The following is a 22,767-nucleotide window of genomic DNA, read 5'->3' as shown; positions in this document are numbered from 1 at the left end:
TTTCATTTGTATTAGAGTATGGTTGATTTACAGTGTTGTGTCAATTTCTGATGTACAGCATAGTGACCCAGTCATACATATATATATATATATGTATATATATATATATATTCTTTTTCTCATACGATCTTCCGTCATGTTTTATCCCAAGAGATTGGATGTAGTTCCCTGTGCTGTACAGCAGGACCTCATTTCTTATCCATTCTAAATGTAAGAGTTTGCATCTACCAACCCCAAACTCCCCGTTCATCCCACTCCTGGGCATAATATCCCAATAAAGCTTCCATTCAAAAAGATACATGCACCCTTATGTTCATTGCAGCACTATTCACAATTGCGAAGACATGGACGTAACCTAAATGTCCATAGACAGATGAATGGATTAAAAAGATGTGGTATGTATATACAATGAAATACCACTCAGCCATAAAAAAAATACCATTTTCTGCAACATGCATGCAACTAGAGATTCTCATACTAAGTGAAGTAAGTCAGAGAGAGAACGACAAATACCGTATGATGACGCATACCATTCTTTAGCCACAACCAAGATTAAGGAATAAAAGGTCCCTCTTTGATGAGACTGGGTCTGTTGAAATGTGTTGCTTGGCTCAGGGATGGTGTCTTTCTGCAAGTTGGGATTAGCACCATTTTCAAAAACAGCAAACTGGGTGTCATTTCTAGCTCTCCCTCCCCCCCACGTCTCAGGGACCTGTGCCAGATTCTCTTTCATCCCCAGTATAGAATGGAGTCATCTTCAAACACCTCAGCCACTGCACACACCAATAAAAGGAAGAAGCAGGAACTGGGGGTAAAAGCCTCAATACATTGGAATAAGAATACCTGTGGCTAGCTTGCCATTTTTGTTACTTTGAGGATCAAATGAGGTGATTGGGTGAACTTGCCAGGGAACAATAAAGCACCACACAAACGCAAGCTCACGTGGAAACACCGTCTGGGTTCTGAAAGAGTTGGGCTCAGTACTAGTGTTGTTCCGCCATAGGATCCTGGGCAAGTGAGGTAGAGTCTCCGGGGCCCCAGCATTCTCAGCACATGGTTCTGGGCACACAAGACCCATCACACTGTTCTCACTAGAGTGGGCTCTCAAGGCATCTCAGCTTTGGCACTTGGCTCTGAACTGCCCTCCATTTCCCCGATACATATTTCATACAAACACGTGGTGCCCATCAGAAGTCCTCTGCGGGTGCCTGTGCTGATGGGGAGGAAGCATGACCAACATGAGGGGAGCAACTCCAGGCTCCAGCATCCTTGGCCATCTTTACAAAGGCCACGGAAGGAAGCAACACCAAAGAAAGGGTCCATTTTAGGAGCTGTTGCTACCGATTAGAATGGGTGGGTCCTTTGAGATAGAAGCAGTTTTTGAAATCAGAGTCATTGTCCAACCAGCCTCCCTATTAATGCATGTGTCACTATAACCACATTGATCTCTGACCTCCTACAATGAATTTTTGCTCTCTTGGGCAGCTGCCAACTCTCAAAGTGCATGGCTCCCTGCCAGGTGTGAACACAGACAGCCCGTACTTATTTCAGTGTGAGATGGACAACATGAACCATCACCCCCGCTGGATCCCAACCAGTGTGACTGGCAGCTAAAGAATAGAGGCCTCAAAGTCCAGGGGTGGGGGGTGGGCAGTGGGGCATCGTGGCCAAAAGGGCAGCAAGGCCAGGACATTCCCAGAGTGGACTGTGGACCTAGGAGGGCTGGGCAGGGATGGCTCCATGCTATGCAAGTTGGCAAAGCCAGGGTTCAGATTTTTGAGCCCTAAAGCCCTCACTATGGTGACTTGGAGATGTGACCTTGAATCTGGGGTTGGGAAGATGCCTTTCCTGTGATACCTCATGGAAGTATGCTTCCTTGTGTTAGCATCACTCACCTTCTCTGTTTCCTTCCTGCTCTTCAAATGCTGCCTGTTTCAGTGTTCTCCACAACATGGACAGTCACCGGAGCCAAAGATCAATAGGCATCTGAATTTAGAGTTGAAGCAGCCCAGTGGCAGGGAGATGGAGAGGGGGTGTGATTCAGCAGCCCGTGCAGAGCAAAGCGGGGTGGAGGAGCCCTCCCCAGAGCATCTGGGGCTGCCGTGCTCACAGCAGACCCAGGGCCTTTCCGGGGGGTCAGGTGACAAGGAGGTGAGGCAGCAGGCAGCAGGTAGAGGTGGAGGAAGATTGCAATTCCTTGGTTTCTTTTCTTTCTTTCTTTTTTTTGCCTTTTTTGCCATTTCTTGAGCTGCTCCCGTGGCATATGGAGGTTCCCAGGATAGGGGTCAAATTTCAGAGCTGTAGCCGCCAGCCTACACCAGAGCCACAGCAACGCGGGATCCAAGCCACGTCTGCAACCTATACCACAGCTCACGGCAACGCTGGATCCTTAACCCACTGAGCAAGGCCAGGGATCGAACCCGCAACCTCATGGTTCCTAGTCAGATTTGTTAACCACTGAGCCATGTGGGGAACTCCCCGCATTTCCTTCGTTTCTAAGCCTTTCCGGGGAATGAGTTATTCTGCACTTCCTGTGTGTGAAGTGGAGATCTGAGGTTGGAGGAATTCTCCATGACCAGCCACAGGGAGGAGAAGACACTGCAGGTAGCAGTGCCCTAACCCAGTCCCCTACAGTGCCCAGTAAGAATGTGACTTGTTCATTCAGGTTGTATAGGAAAAGTAACAGAGTCACCACCCACTCTCGTCACACCCTTTTTAGAAACATTTCTCCATACTTGGCCACTGTTGGGGATTTAGAGAATGAGCTTCAATCTCAGACAAGAAGATGCTATGAGTACTAAAGTCTATTTCAATTTGGACAGTAATAAACAAACAGACAAAAATAAGTTTAAAAATAAGTCACTAGTATTACGAGTATTGATGAGAGCAAATTGCATCTAACCCAGCACGAGCACAGGCATTTGCGGTCAATGACCGGAGTTGCTAGTAAAACAGAAACATTTTGTACTGGCACGTGCTCAGGCCAGCTCAGTCTGCTCACTTGTTTTGAGGACGGTTTGGTCAGAGAGTGAACCCCTGGGCTCTGTGGATGCCGCTTCACTCAAAATGTGCCTTGGCTTGGAACCAAGGAAGATGTTTGGGCAAAACCTTCTGTTTAACGAATGTGCTTGTCAAAGTTCCGTGAAGCATGAGAGAGGAAGGAAGTGTCCCTGCTTGGGGTCCAAGCTCCCTTCCCTTCTCCAAAGCCCCAGTGTTCCCTCTCTGATCACCAGCAAACCACCCCACAGCCTCAGGCAGGTCTTTTCTTTCTACTGTGAACTTTCCTCTTCCCTTTCTTTTTGTTTAATGTTTAAAATTTATTTTTCATTTTTTAATTATTTTTTATTATAGTCGATTTACAATGGTCTCAATTTTTGCTGTACACCAAAATGACCCAGGTATAAATAAATAAATAAATATATATATTATACATTCGTATACAAATTATACATTTATATACAAATTATACATTTATAATTTATAATTATACAATATTATACCTTTATTATACAAATATGTATACATTCTTTTTCTCACATTATCCTCCATCATATTCCATCTCAGGTGAGTATGTGTAGTTCCCCGTGCTCTACAGCAGGACCTCATTGCTTATCCATCCTCTTCCCTTCCTTAAATTGGCTGTCCCCTGAGAACACCAGTCCCCCCCCCACACACCCATCTTTCCTCCTGTCCCTTACCTTACTGTGCGCTTGGAGGTGAGGCTGGTGTTTTCCTAGCAGGGGCTTTGATGCTGCTTCTAAAGGGTTAGTTAACCTTCAGCCTCTTGGGAAAGACTTTGGCACCCCATTAATCTCCACCACTCCCTCCCCCCCATTTTTAAAGGCAGCAGGCAGCTCTCCTTATCATATAATCCAAACGGGACCAACTAAGGGTCTTGGACAATGGTGGGAGGATGAGGGAAGGATGAAGTCAGTGACGACTGATGAGTGCTCTCTTTGCCTGGCTCGGGTCATGCAGCTGTTTCTCCCTCCCCAGGTAGAGCCACCAGAGCATCTGCATGCTGAGAAAACCTCAGAAAGAGATGATCTCCCAGCCAACCAATCAAAGACAATGAAAGCAAGATGTGGAACCAAGGAATGCCACATGCTCAAGGCGCCATCCATGGATGAGCCTGCATGCACGTGGGTGAAACAGAGGTCTCATCTTGTGTATCACCTCTGATAGGTAAGCAGGGGCTGCCCAGTGTCCTGTGCTAAGGATTTCGAGGCTACCGTGGCCTCCAGAGGGTTCAGGGAGTGAGGCTGTCGTCTGGTAAGGTAGGACAGTGGGGATAGATGGGCTTGTGGTTGATCTTGGTTTAGAGCCACATAAGAGGCTTTCCAGGTTGATGATGTAGCCTGCCCACTCCAGCCTCAAATCCGCTTCATGCACACTCCCTTCTTTTCCACACCTACCCCTTCTGAGGCCAGGCTCTCCACGCAGGTTGACTCCAGAATGTGCCTGCTGCTGGGATCCTTAAATAACACACATTGTGACTTCGATTCTCGATAGTAGAGTGGCTGGTTGCACAGAGCAATTATGACAAAGCTACAAGCTGTTCTGTTTAGGGAGAAGACACAACTCCTTCACTTGTTCCTAGTCCATCTGGCCAACACGATTCCACGAACCAAGGCAAAGTAAGGCAGGCTGGTCCCCGTGATGCCAGACATATGAGCAGCCGTTCCGGGATAGCTAGTGAGGCCAGCCCCCACTGTATCACGGGACCACGAACACTGCTGGCCTGGCCGCCTCCTGTTTCCAAAACAAAAAGCTGGACACGGTCTCCTCACTTCCCAGAGGATGAAGCAACACGTGGTCAGCTGCTCTCTGACTTTACTGCTCTGACCTCTAATCACCTTTTGCGTGCACTGACACAAGACCAACCTGACTGAAATGACACATTCCCTCGGCCTGTCTGTGCCCTGTGGTCCACCTCCATGGCTTGGCACATGGCTTTCCACTCTCCCTGTTAACCATACTGCTTTCTGTCTGAGAAACACAGGTCTTCCTCTTGATTCCTACAACCCTGCTTTTCTTTTTTTTCTTTTTTATGGTCATACCCGAGGCATATGGAAGTTCCCAGGCCAAGGATGGAATCAGAGCCACAGCTGCAACTTCCAACACAGCTGCAGCAACACTAGATCCTTAACCCGCTGTGCTGGTCAGGTTAAGGATCGAATCTGCTCCTCTGCAGTGACCCGAGTCACTGCAGTTGGATGCCTAACCCACGGTGCCACAGCGAGAACTCCCCTACTGCCCCTGTTTATGTGTCTTCATCATGGGGGACTCAATCTCTTCACCCCTAAGTGGCCCATTTGCCTATGATGGCAGGACCAATGGAATTTTCCCTCTCTCTATGACCAGAGTGCCTGGCTAGTAGGTACCCAATGGGTAAGTGATTGGACAAGATACATCAACAAATTAGTCTTTCCAATCGTGGAGGGAAGAAATGCAAAATTAGGCCACACTCTGGAATTCACTTGCTATGAATCTTCTTCCCCAGGTGCACACACTGTGGAAAGAAACGGCTCTGGGATGAATGACAAGCCTTTATTGGTACTTTCTAGGGGACAGTACAGTGCTAGGTGCTAGAGATATAATGGTGAATGAAAACAGACCTGGTCAGTGCAGCTTGGTGGTTGCTATCTAAGGGGAAAGACAAGCATGAATAGCAGACATTGGATCGAGGAGCAGAAAAAGTGCCAGAAGTAGGACATGATAGCAAATATCAATGGGTGCCTGGCGTGTGCACTGCACCCCCAGCCAGGCACCCGCAGACCCACATGAGGTGAACGCTCAGATGCACGAGGCATGAGTGCCCTGATGCCCAGGAACACAGGCTGCTCAGAATCCCCGCTCTGCAGGCCGAGCACGGGCTCGGGTGTGCTGGTCCCATTCAGAAGAGATCCCTTTGGGTAAAAGCAGTCTTGGCAGGAACTTGGCCCCCTGGGCGGGTCCCCCGCACTCCCCGGAGGCTCCTGCTGACATCTGCTGCCAACACTCTTCTGGGAGCCTTCAGACTGCTTCAGGTGAACCAGGTTTCCCTCTGAAGACACTGTTTTTTAGCTTGTGGTTAAATGAAGCCATGACCCTTTTTAGCTGCAGACCCTTACCCGGCTGAATTCCCTGAGAACCTCTGCAGGCTAAGTTGTTAGAAGGAGGGGACCTGGCCCAAGTTTCCTGTTGTTTCAAAAAGACTGTGACTTCCTTCAACAGCTTGGGCATCACCTACAAGTCCACTGGGACTTCCTGTTAGGAGGCTTGAACCTGGGACCTCTCGATCCTGCATCACCGGGGCTTCTCCAACGAGCAACCTGCAGGACAATGAGGGAAGGATGCAGGTGTGGGGCTTCCTCGCCCCCACCCAGACCATATCACCTCTGCCCCCAAGCCTCCTCTGACCACAGCACACAGGCTCAGCCTCTATTTTTTCCACAAGCCCCTGTTCAGACAGTTCTCCTATCCACACAGCTAAAGCACACCAAGTGAGACCTTCCAGGGAATTTAGGGTCAGCCTTGGGAAAGTATTTTTATTTAAGTTGTCTCAGGGGAGGTGTGAGGGGGATGCATGACTGGATGAATTTTCACAAACTGGACACACCCGGGAAGCCAGCACCAGCTAAAGAAACGCAACACTCTGAGCCCCCACTTACCGGCTTCCAGGCACCAAGCCCAGCATAACAGCTCCCCTGACTTTGAGCGGCGTAGACTAGCTTTGTCTGTTGTGTACTTTATATAAATAGACTCATACAGTATGTGCTCTTTCCCGACTCGCTTCCAAGAATGACCTTTCATCACAATCAACACAACTGCTGCCATTCCCGTCTTAAAGCAACCGGCACCTTGATTCGGGAGTGGTCACGTGTCAGGTCTCAGTGTTCAGGTGCCCAACCCTGACCCACATCCCCGCACTGCAGTCCATCACTCCTCAGGGTAGGGTCCTGAAGTGACCCTCTCACTCCCTCACAGACAAATTTGAGGTGACTCAGAGCCAGCACAAATTTGCTGCTATTCCAAGACCCTAAACCCAAGGTGAGAGCCTGAGGCACTGTGGGAGCTGGAACCCAGAGAGGAAAAGAATGACTGTAAAAGGACAATGCCCGGACCCCCAACATCCCTCTGTACCCCGAGGTTAGAACAACCTGGAGCCCCAAACAAGAAGCCTCCCCTTTTCCTCCCCTCCTCCTGCTCAATCATGCACTCAGCCGGTCACCACGCTCTGTTGCTCTGTCCCTTCTCCATCCCGACTTCCTTCCTTCCCTTCCTCCCACCTCCCCCCACCCTAGTGACCCTGCTCCTGGGCCAGCTGCCCGAAGCCCTAGCCATGGGCTGCCCTGCCCCAGACTTGTCCATTACCAGTCCCTTCTCCCCGGTGTGCCCAGACACTTTTTAAGACAAAAATCTTACCATGCCATTAGATTATTAAATACTTGATAGTTCCCCCAGACCTTAGGTGTGACCCCACCACCTTTAAGTGACCCAATCATCAGGGCCTCTGTGTGCTTCCCCCACCCACACCTCTCACACTTGATGCTCAGCCACTCTGGGTTCCTTAGCCCTCACCTTGGGCTTTGCAGAGACCACTTCCTCTGCCCAGCATTGTCTCCCCTCCCTCAGCTCCTTCCTGGGAAGCTCCCCGCCCAGCCCCACCTGACCTCTGCATCCTGGGGGTACCAGCCCTGGGCTCATTATATGGGGCTATTCCTACTAGTATCACAGCTGGCTGTCCCAATAGACCACATGCTCTATGACGGCAGGAACCTGCCTTCTATGGCTCACTGCCTTTTCCTCCAAGAAAATTCCTGATGTATATTAGACAGGAAAGAAACATTAATTGAATGAACGAATGAGTAAATGAATTATAACAATGCACTGTGGTAGATCAGTACCAGTCTCTGCCGGACACAATCAGACTTTACTCCACCAACTCTTTACCTAAGAAGGGTTCCATGACATGCACCTAATAGCCTCCAAAGTTAGCAGAGTAATATCAGAACCTTAGTAACACAAAAGAAGTAATCTTGAGATAGCTGCCGATTTCCACGGGGCAGAGAAGTCCTGGATGCTGAGATAAAGGACATAAGATTTGTTTAATGACTTCCAAAGATGACCAGCCAGCCTGTGTCTGTGAGTACCCTTCCTGGGCAAAGGCACCACAAACACAGGCAGAAAAGAAGTCACCCAGGATGACTGTCAGAACAGGAAGTAGGTATAAAATAGCTCCCATGGAGTCAATGGTCCCTATATTATATAGCAAGGAGGGCATGAGCCCCAGACAGGCTTCAGGGGAGAAAGGGCGAGAACAGACAGCTATTTCTGGAGTTGCATGCCTATGACCAAGGGTGGACATCTGCCTCTATCCTTTTTCGAGGATTTCATCTCATTTCATCTCCACTCCAGGAAGCAGGACTTGCAGCCAGAGGTGATGGCACCTGGGTATAGGCTTCCACCCAGCTCTTTTTTCCCCCAAGGATGACATAGTTCAGCAAACAAAGTAATATCGTCACGAGTCAAGTAAATGCTGCAAATTTATGAGCAAATTCACCTGTCTCAGAAGGAGCATTACAGAAATCACAGATGTGCAGCAGAAGGCTGAGCAGTGACTTCAGTGCTAATGCTACACTTTGCCACCCCGGCTCGGTTTGACCCCTGCTAGCATTTGAGACCTGGATGTGATGAATCAATCGCTTTTGTAGACAACAATCTAGGAGTCTTTGCCTGTGATCAAAGCTTGCCTGTTGACCTCACCAGGACAGCAAATTACCTTAAGATCCAAAGCCTGGAGTTTATGGCAACTCAGATTCCCCAGATTGTCTTCAATAAGCAGCAAGGCCCCCAGCCTCCTGTCCCAACCTCCTACACAAACACTCCGCAGCTGGCTCTTTCTCTCCAGGGAACCCTAGCCCTGCAAGTGAAAAAGTTGGGAAACATTCCAGCTGGTGGGCTTGTGTCACTGTAGCCTCATCCTTTCTTGGGCTGGGTTTGCATTTGGAGAAACACTTTTCAGAGCATTTGATTCTTTTTTTTTTTTTTTTTTTTTTTTTTGGCCTTTTGCCATTTCTAGGGCCACTCCTGTGGCATGTGGAGGTTCCCAGGCTAGGGGTCTAATCAGAGCTGTAGCCACAGGCCTACACCAGAGCCACAGCAACGCGGGACAGAGCATTTGATTCTTAACCTTCCAGTGTGGCAGTCACATGAATGTTGACCTCCCCAGAGGTGTCCACACAGCCCAGTGGCTCTGCAGCACTGGAGACACACAAAAGAAGAGCACCCACACTTTGGCCTCCATCTCTCAAGTGGTAACCCAAAAGGATACTCAGGAACAACAGGCTATGGGGTGCAGTGGTCAAGGAGGCTGTCATTCTAACTTACCTCTGCTCCTCGTACAAGAGGGAAGCTGCCAATTTAGGAGCAGGCAGGAAGAGTGCATGACCCATGAGGGAAGGCTGGTGCCGGGCCCTGCCCCCTACACCGAGTGCTGTGATGCTCTGCTGCTCTGTGCTCACCTTGGTCTAGCTGGAGGCTTCTGTCCCAGACTACTCTTCCCCACATGTTTCAGGGGTGTGCTGGCCATGAGTGGCCTTTGCCCTGAGATCTGGGAAGCCAAAAGCTGTACACATCTCTGGTGGACAGATGGAAGATGTCCTTGCTCTCCTTGGGTCTGTGTCTGGCAGCCCCCGGCTACCACCAGACAGCCCTACCCAGTAGCTGCACAGTGGTGGATGCTACCACTGCCTCCCCTCCAGCACACCTTCATGGACATGCTGGGTTCTTTGCAAGCTCAGGCATGGCCACCCAGGCCAGCGGTTAGAAATATCTGATTGGTGATCTGACTGTCCATCATCCCAGTTTCTTCCCCACTATAAGCCCATGTCGTATCAGCATCCTTCATGTGGCCATTTCATGGTTCCTTCCTCCCCAGAGTCAGCTCCAGGTTCTATGAATACCCTTTGTGCATGGCTCTCCCTTATTCAGTGTGAGCTCCAGTACAATACCCTCTTCCACAGCAGGAGCTCCAGTTCTATAAGTGCCCTTCCTGCCTCATCCTCTTCTCCCCAATGAGAGCTCCATGGCCTGTAAATACCCCTTGTGTATGGTTTGCTTGGGGCTCAGCTTCCTATATTGGCACCTTTGTGAAACATCTCCACCCATCATTGCAGATGAATACATGGGATTTGTGGGCTTGTTGGGATTATCTTGAGTCCATCCTGTAGGATGGGCATCCTCCATCACCTTCCCATGCTCACTCTGGTCCACTTCTCCCAAAGCTCACTGCTAAAACCTTGAGCTCTTTGCATGGGTGATTCTCTGATCTTGGGCTTCTCTTGGCCAGGTATTTACATGGCCCACCCTCCCACATCACCAAAACATAGCTGACTAGTGCTGGACCAGAGATATCTTTACCTCACCAAGGCTAAAGGTCAGGGACGGTCAGGGGTATCCACATCACTGTCAGCCAGGAAGCCTCAGGGAGTCTAACCTACCCAGAGGCAGCACCCATCCCTTCTGCCAGCTCCCTTTTGAACCCCATGCCCCGTGCTCCCTGTCCAACCTGTTGGAGCAGCCAACCTCCGCACTCTCTTTGCAGCCTTTAAAAAAAATTTTTTTTTTCCAAATAGGTTTGAATTTGGAAACATTGAGTGTTTCAGAGGTCTGGGGATTTACTTCATTTGGCATAACATGTTGTCAACACAACTGCTCTTGGAAGAACATTCAAAGAAATCATTCACCTTGCCTAAGGGTTGCTTCCTTTAATGTGGTTCTAAGCCTCGGCCACTTCTGTAGCCCTCCTATCACAGACTGCAAAGTTACCTGGGTAAGACCCATGCTAGTTGTGTCTGAAAAGGAGGAAAGGTGGCCAGGATCCAGAATGCCAAAACCATGAAGAATCCACCAGAACACAGAAATGGCATGAAATATCCTCCTTGCTGGTAGAAGAGGTGTCAGGATTCCTTACGGACCCCTCATCTGCCTGACTGCAGCAATTGCTCTGGATCTGCACGACGCCTCCAGCCTGAACACGAGTCTCCAGTCTTGCTGCTCCAACCAATCAACATTGGCATTCACCTTCCGTTCACTCTTTACCCCCAAAACATCCCTATGTGTCCTGGGTCTCTCCTCTTCCTGAGGCAGGTGTGGGAGGGGGCAGTTGGTGGCCTGGCATCCCTGTCCCCGACTGGCATCGTCTCTCCTCTGATAGGAGGGCAGTTGGAAGACATTGTGATAAGAATACCAAGAGGGAGGACATGGCGAGCCTCCGGGAGGCCAAGTGCAGAGAGTGGACCTCAGCTGAGCAAATACGGAGGTGAGAGGGAAGGGTGATGAAACCAGGAGACTCTCAGTAGATAATGAAAATAATGGTCAAGCTCTCCATTACCCTAAGAGCTGGGTGTCCCTACAGCCCTCTATCTCTTAAGTATTAAATTCCTCCCTGGAAAATGGCAGGTTTATCAGAACCAACTGAGTATTGATGTTTCCTCCCTCACCCACTAATAAGGGCTCTCCAGCCTCCTGAGCTGCCCACCCCTGCAAGGAACAGCGTGGTTGTCCCCTGAGGAATGAGCAAGGCAAAGTGTGAGAACTGTGAGCATCCTGTCACGAAAGCATTTTCAAAGGGAGGGTGACAGATGGAGTGGTGGGCCCCAAGGAACAAGAAGCGTTTCCTCCCAGCTCGAGCAGCACCAACACAAAACTCTCTCGGCCCGTCTCACTAGTAAAAAGCCAACACAAAATCCTGCCAGAAACCCTTCACTTTTCTCTAAGCCTCCAGGAGCTGTGTGTACACAGGCTTCTACTGGCCTTTCTGCCGTAAAATTATGTTTCTATTTTTAGCAAAGTACATCCACATAGTGAAATCAAAGAGTTCTAAGTAGCTTCTATTTAAAAAACACTGGGCCTGGTGCCCAAACCTCTACTACTGCTTAGAGGAAGGAATTTTCAACTTCTGAGGATTTTTTTTTTCTATTTATTTCCTTATTTCTATGTCACATGCAATCCTACTCTTTCTTGATTAATCAAGATCCTAGAGTATGGTGTTGACTTTCTACTAAGGAAGGGGAGAAGTCGTTCTCTCTGTCACCCCCATGCCCCACCTCCCCTGGCCCTCCCCTCCCAACAGACAGAGTTTACATTATTTGATGGGGGTGCATTAGCTCCCAAGGCATGGAGTAAACATGCCTCTATTCTCACACAACTTCTATGGGGTTTTTCCAGAGGTTAAAAATTGCCTTCCCTTTTCACTTGCCCAAAATCTATGCACTTCTTAGTAAAAGTTTTTAAAGTTTTAACATGTTTTAAATACCTCCAAACGTTTCCAAGTATACCAAGAGCTTTATTCTCTTAGAGACTTCTGAGTCATTCCCACTTATTTTCTGTGTTGGGTCCTCTGTTTCCAGAGTTCCGTCTTATCTAGTTTTCTTCCTTATGCTACTGAAGGGGACTGTCCAGTCATTTTCAAAGAAAGAGTTCAGGGGAAAGATGGATAGATGATAGATTACAGAGGGAGAGAGATGATAAATGAATAGACTGTATAGATAGATCAGTAGATAAACAATGAGTGGCTGGCTGGCTATCTGGCTGGGAGGGTGGATGGGTGGGTGGATGGATGGATGGATGGTTAGATGGATGGATGAGCGAATGGGTGGATGGATGGATGGACTGAGAGATGCCTAGCTGCCTGGCTGGATAATGGATGGATGGAGAGGTTGATAAAATGATTGATCAGTAGATGACAGATGCATGTGCAGATAGGTAGATCTTGCTTTCATATCAAAACTAATTATATTCTACCTTCCCTCTTGACCATTAGTTAATAATTCTGTTTCCATAGCATAACTGTTCTTTATATAGAGATGCAATCCTATCTTTGATCTCTAAGAATATTAACTCTTATTTCTCAGTTTTCTTTTAGCTCCCTGGTGATTGTTTCTTCCATATATTTTCTTTCTGGTTTTTCTCTTCTGATTCTTTCTTCCATGTAGACACTTTCCCTCCAGTGTCTGTGATCCCGACCTGTCCATTTACATCTCAGAGGGATACGTTATAGTGCTGGATATACTTTGAGTAGATGGGGGCTGGGGAGGGCTTACAGATGGATGCAATGAGATAATCCAGACTCAACTGAGATATTGCCAAATGCCAATATTGGGATTTTTGGGGGGAATGTCCAACCTTCTTCCTGGGTGAAGGTAGGGTGAGCCTACTGCTCTCTCTATGAGAGCAAACCTGGGGCAAGGGCGCTGAGGGTGCACAGTCCTGTCGGTTGATGTTCATTTAATTCTGCCTTTTAGGGACACAATGCTCGCTCTCCAGCCCTCTGCTAGTTCTGCTGTCCCTGATGTGGGAATTCTCTGTTCTTTCGTCAGGAAATGCGCCACCACATTATAAGCTGATTCCTGTGCCCCCTGTCCTCAGCTCATACGTTGAAGTCCTAATGCCCAACATCTCAGAATGTGACACTCTGGAGATAGGCTCCTTGCAGATGTCATTAGTTAAAATGGGGTCACAAGGGGGACCTTATTCTATAAAACTGCTGTCCTTACAAGAATTTGGGCAGAGAGAACGCCCTGTGAAGTTGGGAGTTACGCTGCCACCAGCCAGGAACCTACTGAAAGCTGGATAAAGTCCTGGGACAGATCCTTTCGTAGTGTCTTAGGAGGGAACCTGGCCCTGCCAACACCCGATCTCAGACTTCTGGCCTCCAGAGCTGTGAAACCATACGTGTCCTTTGTTCCAGCCACCATTCTGTGGTCCTCGGTTATGGCAGTCCCAGGAAACTGATACCCACCTCCTTTGGGTGGTGGTAGCCACAGTAACGTGAGATGGGAAATGTGCGAGGTGCTCCAGGTAGATGCTCCTCTGGCCCCACTGGCCTTTGGTCTCCTTGGCTCTTTCAGTCCGATGGCCAGAAAGAGGACCACCGCTTGTCAGTACCTGCTCAGCTGAGTCACCGCTAAATGTGTGATGTCACCCCTGGCTTTAATCTGCTCTTTTGTCTCTGTGAGTTAATAAGACTTTTGCTCCTTTCCTGTGATTTTAGTGGGGCGAGGACAAGGAAGGGGGGCATGGGCTTGGTCAATCAGCGGTTCCTGAGTTCAAGTCCTAGGTCTTTGTAAGCACACGTCCCATAGCTATGAATCAGCATTCCTCCTAGTTCTATATCTGGATGGGGTAGATGTCTTCCCTGAGACTGACAGATAAAATTGCCACCTAGTTATAGAAAGAAAGGCAACCTCTAAACTAGAACAATAATAATAATAACACTGTGAACAGCATTCATAATTACTGTGGTGGATTTAACAGCATCCCACACATTCTGGGCCCTGCCCTTCTAGGAGCTGGTGTTTCACTTCTCTCCTCTTGAGCCTGGGTTGGACGAGTCATTCACTTCTAACAAAAAAAAAAAAAAAGAAAGAGAAGGAAAGTCACTGGCCAGTGGAGAAACCTGGCAGACACCCTTAACCAACAGGCGCAGGAAGAAATCTAGTTGAAATTACACAGGTGCTGATAGCGAGTGGTGAGAAGGGCACCTCCCCTCCACGGTATCTGCACAAAAATCCTCGGCCATGATCTAATCATGATAAGCATCAAACTCAGCCTTGGGGAAAATTCTACAGAATAACTGACCAGAACTCTTCCAAAGTGTCAAGATTAGGGACAGAATTCTTTTTGGGGGGGAGATGGGGAAGCAGGATATCTTAATGGGCCCTGGTGTCCTGGATTGAGTCCCATTGGAAAAGGGGGTCCAGACAGAGTGTGTGGTTTAACTAGCAGTATTCACCACTGATAATTTCTCGGTTTTGGCAAATGTACTGTGCTGATGGAAGATGCTAACATGAAGGAACCCAAGTAGATTGTATATGCAAACTCGATCCTTGCAGCTCTCCTGTACATCCAAAATCATTTCAAACCATAAGTTGAGAAAAGTGAAATTAAAAGCAGACCATGACCTTGGCCCTGTCCTTCCCAGTTGCTGATGTCTGTGCAGACCCAGGACCCTCCCCTTCCAACCTCAGCCCCTCCATCCCCACTGGGCTTTCCACCTCTGTGCTCCAGAACCTCCAATCCTGCTGCTCATCTCCAAGCTTCCAGGAACTCCCATGCCCCCTCGTCACCACCTCTACCTTCAGGGAGGGATGACCTTGCATACAGGACCCTCAGACTCCTAGCACCACCCCAGGCAGCCCCAGGTCTTCCTCATCCTGGATGCTGGGCCCTGTCCCACCATGGACCCCCCCTGCTGTCCTCCACCCTCTGCAGGCACAGTCACGGCTGTGCTTCTCCTGCCATCAGCTCTCCTCACACGTCTTCTCCTCCAAGGTTGTGGGTCTTAGCCCTCTTCCTCGTGTCCACTGCTGTGATTTTCATGTTCACTGACATGTTCTCGCCACGCCCCATACCCAGGCTCCAGGCTGAATGGAAGCAGGCTGTGCCCACGCTCTCAGCCCCCACTCCCACCCCCTTGCAAGACTCGGAAGATCTGGTGCATCACAGATGTCAGAAATGTGGGGAATGAACAACTGGCCGGAAAAACAGACTGATGTGTTCCCTTATTCTCAGTGTCCTCAGGAAGGGCTCTTTCTGGGGAGGAAACCTTGCAGGCTTTGCCTCAGGAATCCCTTTGATGCTAAGGGTCAGGGAGCCAATAAGAAAACAGAGGGTGGACTGCAGGTGTGGGAGATGTGCAGTGTGCATTGGAGGCAGAGGGAGAGTGTGTGTGTGTATGTGTGGCGTGTATGCGTGTGATGTGATATGTGGGGGTGTATAGTGTAGCATGTAGGGTGTGTATGTGGTGTGGTGTTTGTTCATGTGGTGTTTTATATGTGCATGTGATGTATGTGGGGTGTGTACGTGGTGTGTGTGTGTGTGTGTGTGTGTGTGTGTGTGTGGTGTAGTGTGCATGCATGAGGTATGGCGCATATGTGGTATATAGGGTGTGTATGTGGTGTGGTGTTTGTGCATGTGGTGTGTAATATGTGCACATGGTATGCTGTGTGTGTTGCAGTGTTTGTGCACGTGGTATGGGGTGTGTGGTGCATTGTTTGTGCATGTAATGTTTTGTGTGTAGTTTAATGCTTGTGTGTGTGGTGTGGCCTTTGGGGTGTGGTGTTTGTGCAGGTGGTGTGGGGTGTGGAGTATAAATGTGGTGTGTGTATGTGTGTATGCGGTGTGGTGTTAGGACGTGTGTGTGGAGTGGTGTTTGTGTATGTGGTGTGGTATGCGCACATGTGGTGTGTGGTGTGTGTGGTGCAATGTTTATGTATGTGGTGTGATATGTGTGCATGTGGTGTGCTGTGTGTGTTGTATATGGTATGTGCGGTGTGGCATTGGTGGGATGCAAAGCCAAGGACAGAGTTCCCCAGTGCGGTTGCCCAGGATCCCCCATAGACTCAGTCAAGGAAGAGTTAATCAGAAATTCAAGGAAGCCACAGCCTCCCAGGAGACCTGCAAGGAACAGGCCAGTCTGGCTCCGAGAGCAAACAGACAGACCTGGGCCCTGCAAATGTTTCTGTCCCTGCCTCCAGCTGGACTGGGGTTTACCCAGCCAAGGGTGAGGCAGGCAGGCTTTGCCTGAAACGAGGGGCCAGAGAGGATCAATAGCCCTGCCAGCTGCACCATCTGCACCCTCACTCAAAGCCCAGCCCATTGGGGGGAAAGAGCTGGAGACACAGGCGCTCCCCAGGCACGCTGACCAAACCGTGTGCATCCTGCTCCTTAGGTGCAGGCTGCCTTTGTGGAATGGTCTGGAGAGTCACCATTTGGATGAATCAAAAGATAACACAGCTCCCAAATGTGTTGGCCATACATTACTTGTTTGTTTTACTAAAAGATTAGCAAAATAAAATGCCATTTATGTTGAACAATACCCTGATAATAACAGAATTTTTTTACTATTTGGAGGTATATCTATGCTTGCACTGCCTGAAGTGCTCCTTTGTGAATGTCACATCCAAAGGACAAGCAAATGTTCCTGGATAAATGGGAGGGCAAGGAGATTCCTCAGAAAACTAAAAATAGAACTACCATTTGATCTGGCAATCCCACCCTGGGGCATCAATCCAGAGAAAACCATGACTGAAATAGACACATGTACTCCAATGTTCTTTGCAGTGCTATTTGCAATAACCAAGACATGGAAACAACCTAAATGTCCATCAACAGAGGAGTGGATAAAAAAGATGTGGTACATACACACCATGGAATATTACTCAGCCATTAAAAGGAAAGAAATAATGGCATTTGCAGAAACATGGATGGCCCTAGAAATTGTCATGCTGAGTGAAATCAGTCACACAATGAGACACCAACATCAAATGCTATCACTTACATGCAGAATCTAAAAAAGGACACAATGAACTTCTTTGCACAACAGATACTGACTCATAGACTTTGAAAAACTTATGGTTTCCAAATGAGACAGGTTGGGGGATGGAGGGATGCACTGAGGGTTTGGGATGGAAGTTCCATAAAATTTGGTTGTGATGATCATTGTACACCTATAAATGCAGTAAAATTCATGGAGTAATTTAAAAAAATAAAAAATTAAAATTAAAATTAAAAAAATTTTAAAATGGAAGAGCAAAGAGTTTAACTAAAGGGTCCTCAAAATACCAAGATATTTTCAAAGCAGGCTTTAAAAATGAAGCTTATTCCTTGCAAATAAATTCTTGCTGTGATGTTGCCCCCCTTAAGGCCCAATTCTCAAGGAAAAGATTAATTTTTCAGTTTTAAAAGTGGAATCCAAAAAAAAAGGAAGGAGGTAGTGTTTCCATAATTGAAAGCTCTTGCATCTGATCACAAATAAATGTGATATGCACTTCCCACTTTACTTGAAATATCTTTTTTTCTCTTTTTTGGCCGTACCCAAGGCACATGGAAGTTCCCAGGCCAGGGATCAAATATGAGCTGCAGCTGCAACCTAGACCACAGCTGCAGCAACACCAGATCCTTAACCCACTGTGTCACAGCAGGGACTTTGAAACATCTTTTTAATGAGTATGAAGGATGCAAAAATGTCACATTTCTGAAGGTTCCCACATTTTCACTTTGCATGTGGCTGTAATCCTAGACTCTGCCTGATTGGACAGATTAAACCCACCTTGTGGTGTCTGTTAGTAATAGGGAGATGCCACTTCCTGTGGCACTACTTTTGAATGTCGAATTTCTGTCGACATTCAAGTTTGAAAGAACCTGGACCACATCCACCAAGCCGCCCCTGCGGATGGCTGTGGCTCTGCTCACGTGGTGACCATGCTGACAGAGGCTCTCGGGGCAATGACCCAGAAACTGCTCTTCCCAACAGGGTTCTGTCCTACTTTTGAGGACAAATGCCATGTTGCTTGGGGATGGGATATTTGCAATCATTCTATTGCAAGAGGGCAATGAAAGGACAACTTGGCCTTTGCAGCCCAACTCTGCATTTGGAAACCAGTAAGTACAGTGGTTATTTAAGGTCGCTGTCTTGAGAAGACAGGGCTGGTATGCCAGAGGCACCCTTTGTTGTAGAGAATGAGGATGAAGAGACATGTGCTTGATTTCTTCCTCCCTCTGAGAGGCCAAACTAGAGGTCCAAGTACGCTTGTCTTCTTGTTCTCAGACCTCATCCCTGCCATCCAGAGGGACGGCTTGGTGGAAGTGGGCCAGGTTCTTTCACTCTCTCTCTCATCTGTTCACCAAGGATGTTTCACGAATGACTGTCCAGCTTCTGGAAGTTTACATAGGAGACTCCAGGCCATCTCTGCCCCAGTGATACTTCCACCCCCCGCCCCCAGAGTTAGTCTGCTCAGGCTGCCATAACAAAATACCACAAACCTCGAGGCATAAACAACAGAAGTTATTTCTCATAGTAGTGGAGGCTGGAAGGTCAAGGTCAAGGTGTCCCCAGGGTCAGTTTCTGGTGAGAGCTCTCTTTCTGGCTCGCAGATGGCCGTCTTCTAGCTGTTCGCTCACATGGCAGAGAGAGAGCTTTGCTGGCTCTTCTTCTTCTCTAAGTTACCAGTCTTAGCAACTCAGGACCCCACTCTTATTACCTCATGTAACATTAATTACTTCCTAAAAAATCTTGTCTTCAGGAGTTCCCCTTGTGGCTCAGTGGTAACAAACGCGACTCATGTCCACGAGGATGCGGGTTCCATCACTGGCCTCACTCAGTGGGCTAAGGATCTGGTGTTGCAGTGAGCTGTGGTGTAGGTCGCAGACATGGTTTGAATCCCATGTTGCTGTGGCTGTGGTGTAGGTTGGCAGCTGCAGCTCTGCTTTCACCCTTAGCCTGGGAACTTCTATGTGCTACAGGCACCACCCTCAAAAGCAAAACAAAAAAAAAAAAAAATCTTGTCTTCAGATACAGTCACACTGGGAGTTCAGCTTCAACATTTGAATTGGAGGAGGCACATTCAGTCCACAGCAGTGGTCCCGTGATCTGCTCTGTTTCACACTGTTGCCCATACCCCCTTGCTCTGCTCCCCCAACGTGGGCTTCTCAGACCATACACTCTCCCCAGGTCTCTTTCCTTTCTCTCTGGTCCTTCTGAAGTTTCCATCCTGGACACTGGTCATCCTCCCTGCCTGCTGTCTCCTTGTGTCACTCTCCACCCGACCCCAGATGAGCTAATCCTTGCACACGGCTTTATGGATGACGGGTTCCCGGTTCCTAGAGGGAGTGATGAGCTTGGAAGCCAGACAAACGTCAGCTTGAACCCGGACCTGCCACCACCTAACTCTGCAGTCTGGGGCATGTCACACCCCTACATCCAGTGCCTGTACCAGTAAGATGGGTAGAGCTTACCCTCCTATCATCCAGCCCAGACTCCGTCCCTGCCATCCCACCTGCCATGTCCCCAAATCCTGGGGCTGCTTCTTTCTATTTTATTTCCTAGATATTTGGTTTTGCCATCATTCCCTTGCTTTTTTTTCTAATGTTTTACTACAAACATACATATTTTTAAAAGTATACATTGTTTTACTTTTGCACACTTTTGTACTTGGAAAGAGATGGTGTTACAATAGTTTGCTTTCTTCTGTGATACTGCAGCACTGGGGTGGATGGATGGGGTGTCCACACTGGAACAGGACCAGAGGGAAGGATGTGTGCTAAGGGGTGAGGTAAAGGCAGGGCCCAGGTCCGCGTGGTGTTTGGATGCAGTCCATGCAGGGTGGTGCTGGACTTAACACAGGCATGGTCTTTCTGAGCCCCACATCCTATGAGAGAGGCATTAACCCTCACTCATTTATTCACACCACAGTATGTGGTGGCACCTGCCACGGGCCAAGTGCCACTCTATGATCAGGGCACAGAGCTGTCAATGAGGTGTGCAGGACTCAAACTGGGGGCTCTTCCAGCTGGAGGGTCCTGCTGTGAACCTACCGGCTGCACTTCAGAATCGTTGCCAAAGGCTAGTGTGTCACTGTAGATAGATCACATGACAGCAGCCTAACAGGAGATTCTCATTTAAAAACTCTGAAATATGGACCTCCGTGTCTTTAGTGGAGAAGCGTGCAGCCTTCCTACCTCTGTGCATGCTACCCTGAGGAAAACAGCAAACCCCTGTGCTGGCAAAATCAGCCCTTTGGATGGGACCCAGGGTGAGGCTCCCAATAGGAACTAGTGCTGGCACCACCATGGCAGAGTAGACCTGGCAGGGGTCACTGTGAGCCATGCACTTAGCTTGGGCCACCTGGGGCAGGAGGCAGAGGGAATCCAACTTGGAATTCATGCTATCGTCCTACTGCCAGCTCCTACCAAATAAAAGAAAAAAAAAATTAAAGAAGGAATTTGCACATTGCGTGAGAACCTTGCCTGCACTGATAATTCTGGCTTTCTTCCCCCTTATTTAGAAAAAGAAGAGAATTCTTTCCCAAAAAAGTCCATGAATTTTCCAAACAGCCTTAGGACAAGAACCTGTTCCGTGAGCTCTTTCCTTTATGCAATGCCTGGAAGAATTCAACAGTGGAAGGAGCAGCCACACCCAGCCACTTGGTCTTGTGGAAAGAAAATTCAGAAGGAATGAGGTCACCTCCTGATTTGGCCTGGCCTGGGTGGAGCCACCAAGAACAATCATCGAGGTGGACGGCCCCCTTGTGAGCCGCTCCCTCCTTGTGTAGATCTTGCAGATGTTATGGAGAAGCTGCCTAGAGCGCAGTATAAACACGGATACAGCCCATGAGCAGTACGCGCTCAGATCAAAAAGTAAATGGTGGAGTTCCCGTCGTGGCGCAGTGGTTAACGAATCCGACTAGGAACCATGAGGTTGCGGGTTCGATCCCTGCCCTTGCTCAGTGGGTTAATGATCCGGCGTTGCCGTGAGCTGTGGTGTAGGTTGCAGACGCGGCTCGGATCCCGCGTTGCTGTGGCTCTGGCGTAGGCCGTGGCTACAGCTCCGATTCAACCCCTAGCCTGGGAACCTCCATATGCCTGGGAGCGGCCCAAAGAAATAGAAAAAAGACAAAAAAAAAAAAAAAAAAAGTAAATGGTAAGAGAGGCTTCCTAAACATGGCAGGAAACCCAGGAGCCATGGAGGGAAAAAATTCACAACTTTTTTTTTTTTAATTTAAAGACTTAATAATTGAAAGAATTGAATATTTTCATAATTCTTTATACCAAAAACCACAATAAATAAAATATTTTTAAAAAGCTGGACTGAAAACTCCTTTTGCACACTGAAGAGAAAGAAAAGAATTGGTAGTGTAGTAACTCACTCCTACAATTAATAAGGGGGTCAAGAACCATCTGCAAATTCACAAAAGCCGTGCAAATGACCCATTAAAGACACTAACCATCGCATACAAGGGGTATTAAATTTGCAGTATCTGGGAAAGTTCAAATTGAAACAATAGTGAGGTATCTTTTTTAGTTAACCCAATTGGCAATTTTTTTTTCAATTGTAACAACCTATATTGATGAGAGTGTGGAAAAATATGTCTTCATATACCATGAGTGAGAAGATCAATTGCAGTAACTTTCCAGGGTGTAAATGGGCAAAATTTGCTAAAATCCCTTGACCAGCATTCCTAGTTCTAGAAGAGTTTTTAAGAAATAAAAGCGGCTATTTCTGGAGTTCCTGCTGTGGCTCAGCAGTAATGAACCCAACTAGTTAGTATCCATGAGGATACAGGTTCAATTCCTGGTCTCAGTAGGTTAAGAATCTAGCATTGCCGTGAGCTATGGTGTAGGCTGAAGACGCGGTTTGGATCCTGTGTTGCTGTGGCTGTGGTGTAAGCCAGTGGCTACAGCTCCAATTGGACCCCAGCCTGGGAACCTCCATATGCCACAGCTATGGCCCTAAAAACAAACAAACAAACAAACAAACAACAACAACAACAAAAAACCAAGTGGCTATTTCTTAGAAATAAATAAGACTGTTCACCACAGTAACTTTCTCCACAGCAAGGTTCTGGCTGCACTTAAATGATCATTGATGGGAAGATGTTTGAAGGAATTATGACGACCCATGATATGAAACTATTTAATGAAGAAAAAGAGTAAGGAAGGCTTATATGTGTGTGCATTTCTTTTTAGGGACCCTTCTGTGGCATATGCAAGTTCCCAGGCTGGGGGTGAATCAGAGCTGCAGCTCCCAGCCTATGCCACAGCCACAGCAACATCGGATCCAAGCCGCATCTGTGATCTACACTGCAGCTTGCCACACCAGATCCTTGACTCACTGCGTGAGAACAGGGATCTAACCTGCATCCTTGTGGACACTCTGTTCTTAACTGAGCTACAACAGGAATTCCCACAATATATTTTTAAGTGCAAAAAAATTTATCAAAA

At 48.0% G+C, this 22,767-nt stretch overlaps 2 long non-coding RNA genes across 9 annotated transcripts in view; one reads left to right on the top strand and one right to left on the bottom strand.

The window, feature by feature from the left end:
* The window catches only part of LOC106505879, a 151,241-nt gene that overhangs the window by 107,996 nt on the left and 20,478 nt on the right, over nt 1-22,767 (bottom strand). Inside the window, exon 3 of one of the 8 annotated variants that reach the window (XR_001300715.2) lies at nt 4,179-6,314. The exons of 6 other annotated variants lie outside the window; for them this stretch is intronic. This is a non-coding gene — a long non-coding RNA (uncharacterized LOC106505879). Of the gene's footprint in view, nt 1-4,178; nt 6,315-14,273; nt 14,389-22,767 lie in introns of those variants that run through there. One more of the 8 variants, XR_002338450.1, reaches the window with a different exon arrangement.
* On the top strand, nt 3,504-6,652 carry LOC110256643. Its single transcript, XR_002338451.1, has 2 exons — nt 3,504-4,185; nt 6,217-6,652. It is a non-coding gene; the product is annotated as an uncharacterized LOC110256643 (long non-coding RNA).

Source organism: Sus scrofa, chromosome 14 (assembly GCF_000003025.6).
Source record: "Sus scrofa isolate TJ Tabasco breed Duroc chromosome 14, Sscrofa11.1, whole genome shotgun sequence".
Taxonomy (NCBI): Eukaryota; Metazoa; Chordata; class Mammalia; order Artiodactyla; family Suidae; genus Sus; species Sus scrofa.
The sequence above is the reverse complement of the archived record's forward strand: the minus strand, read 5'-3'. Positions and strand labels throughout refer to the sequence as shown.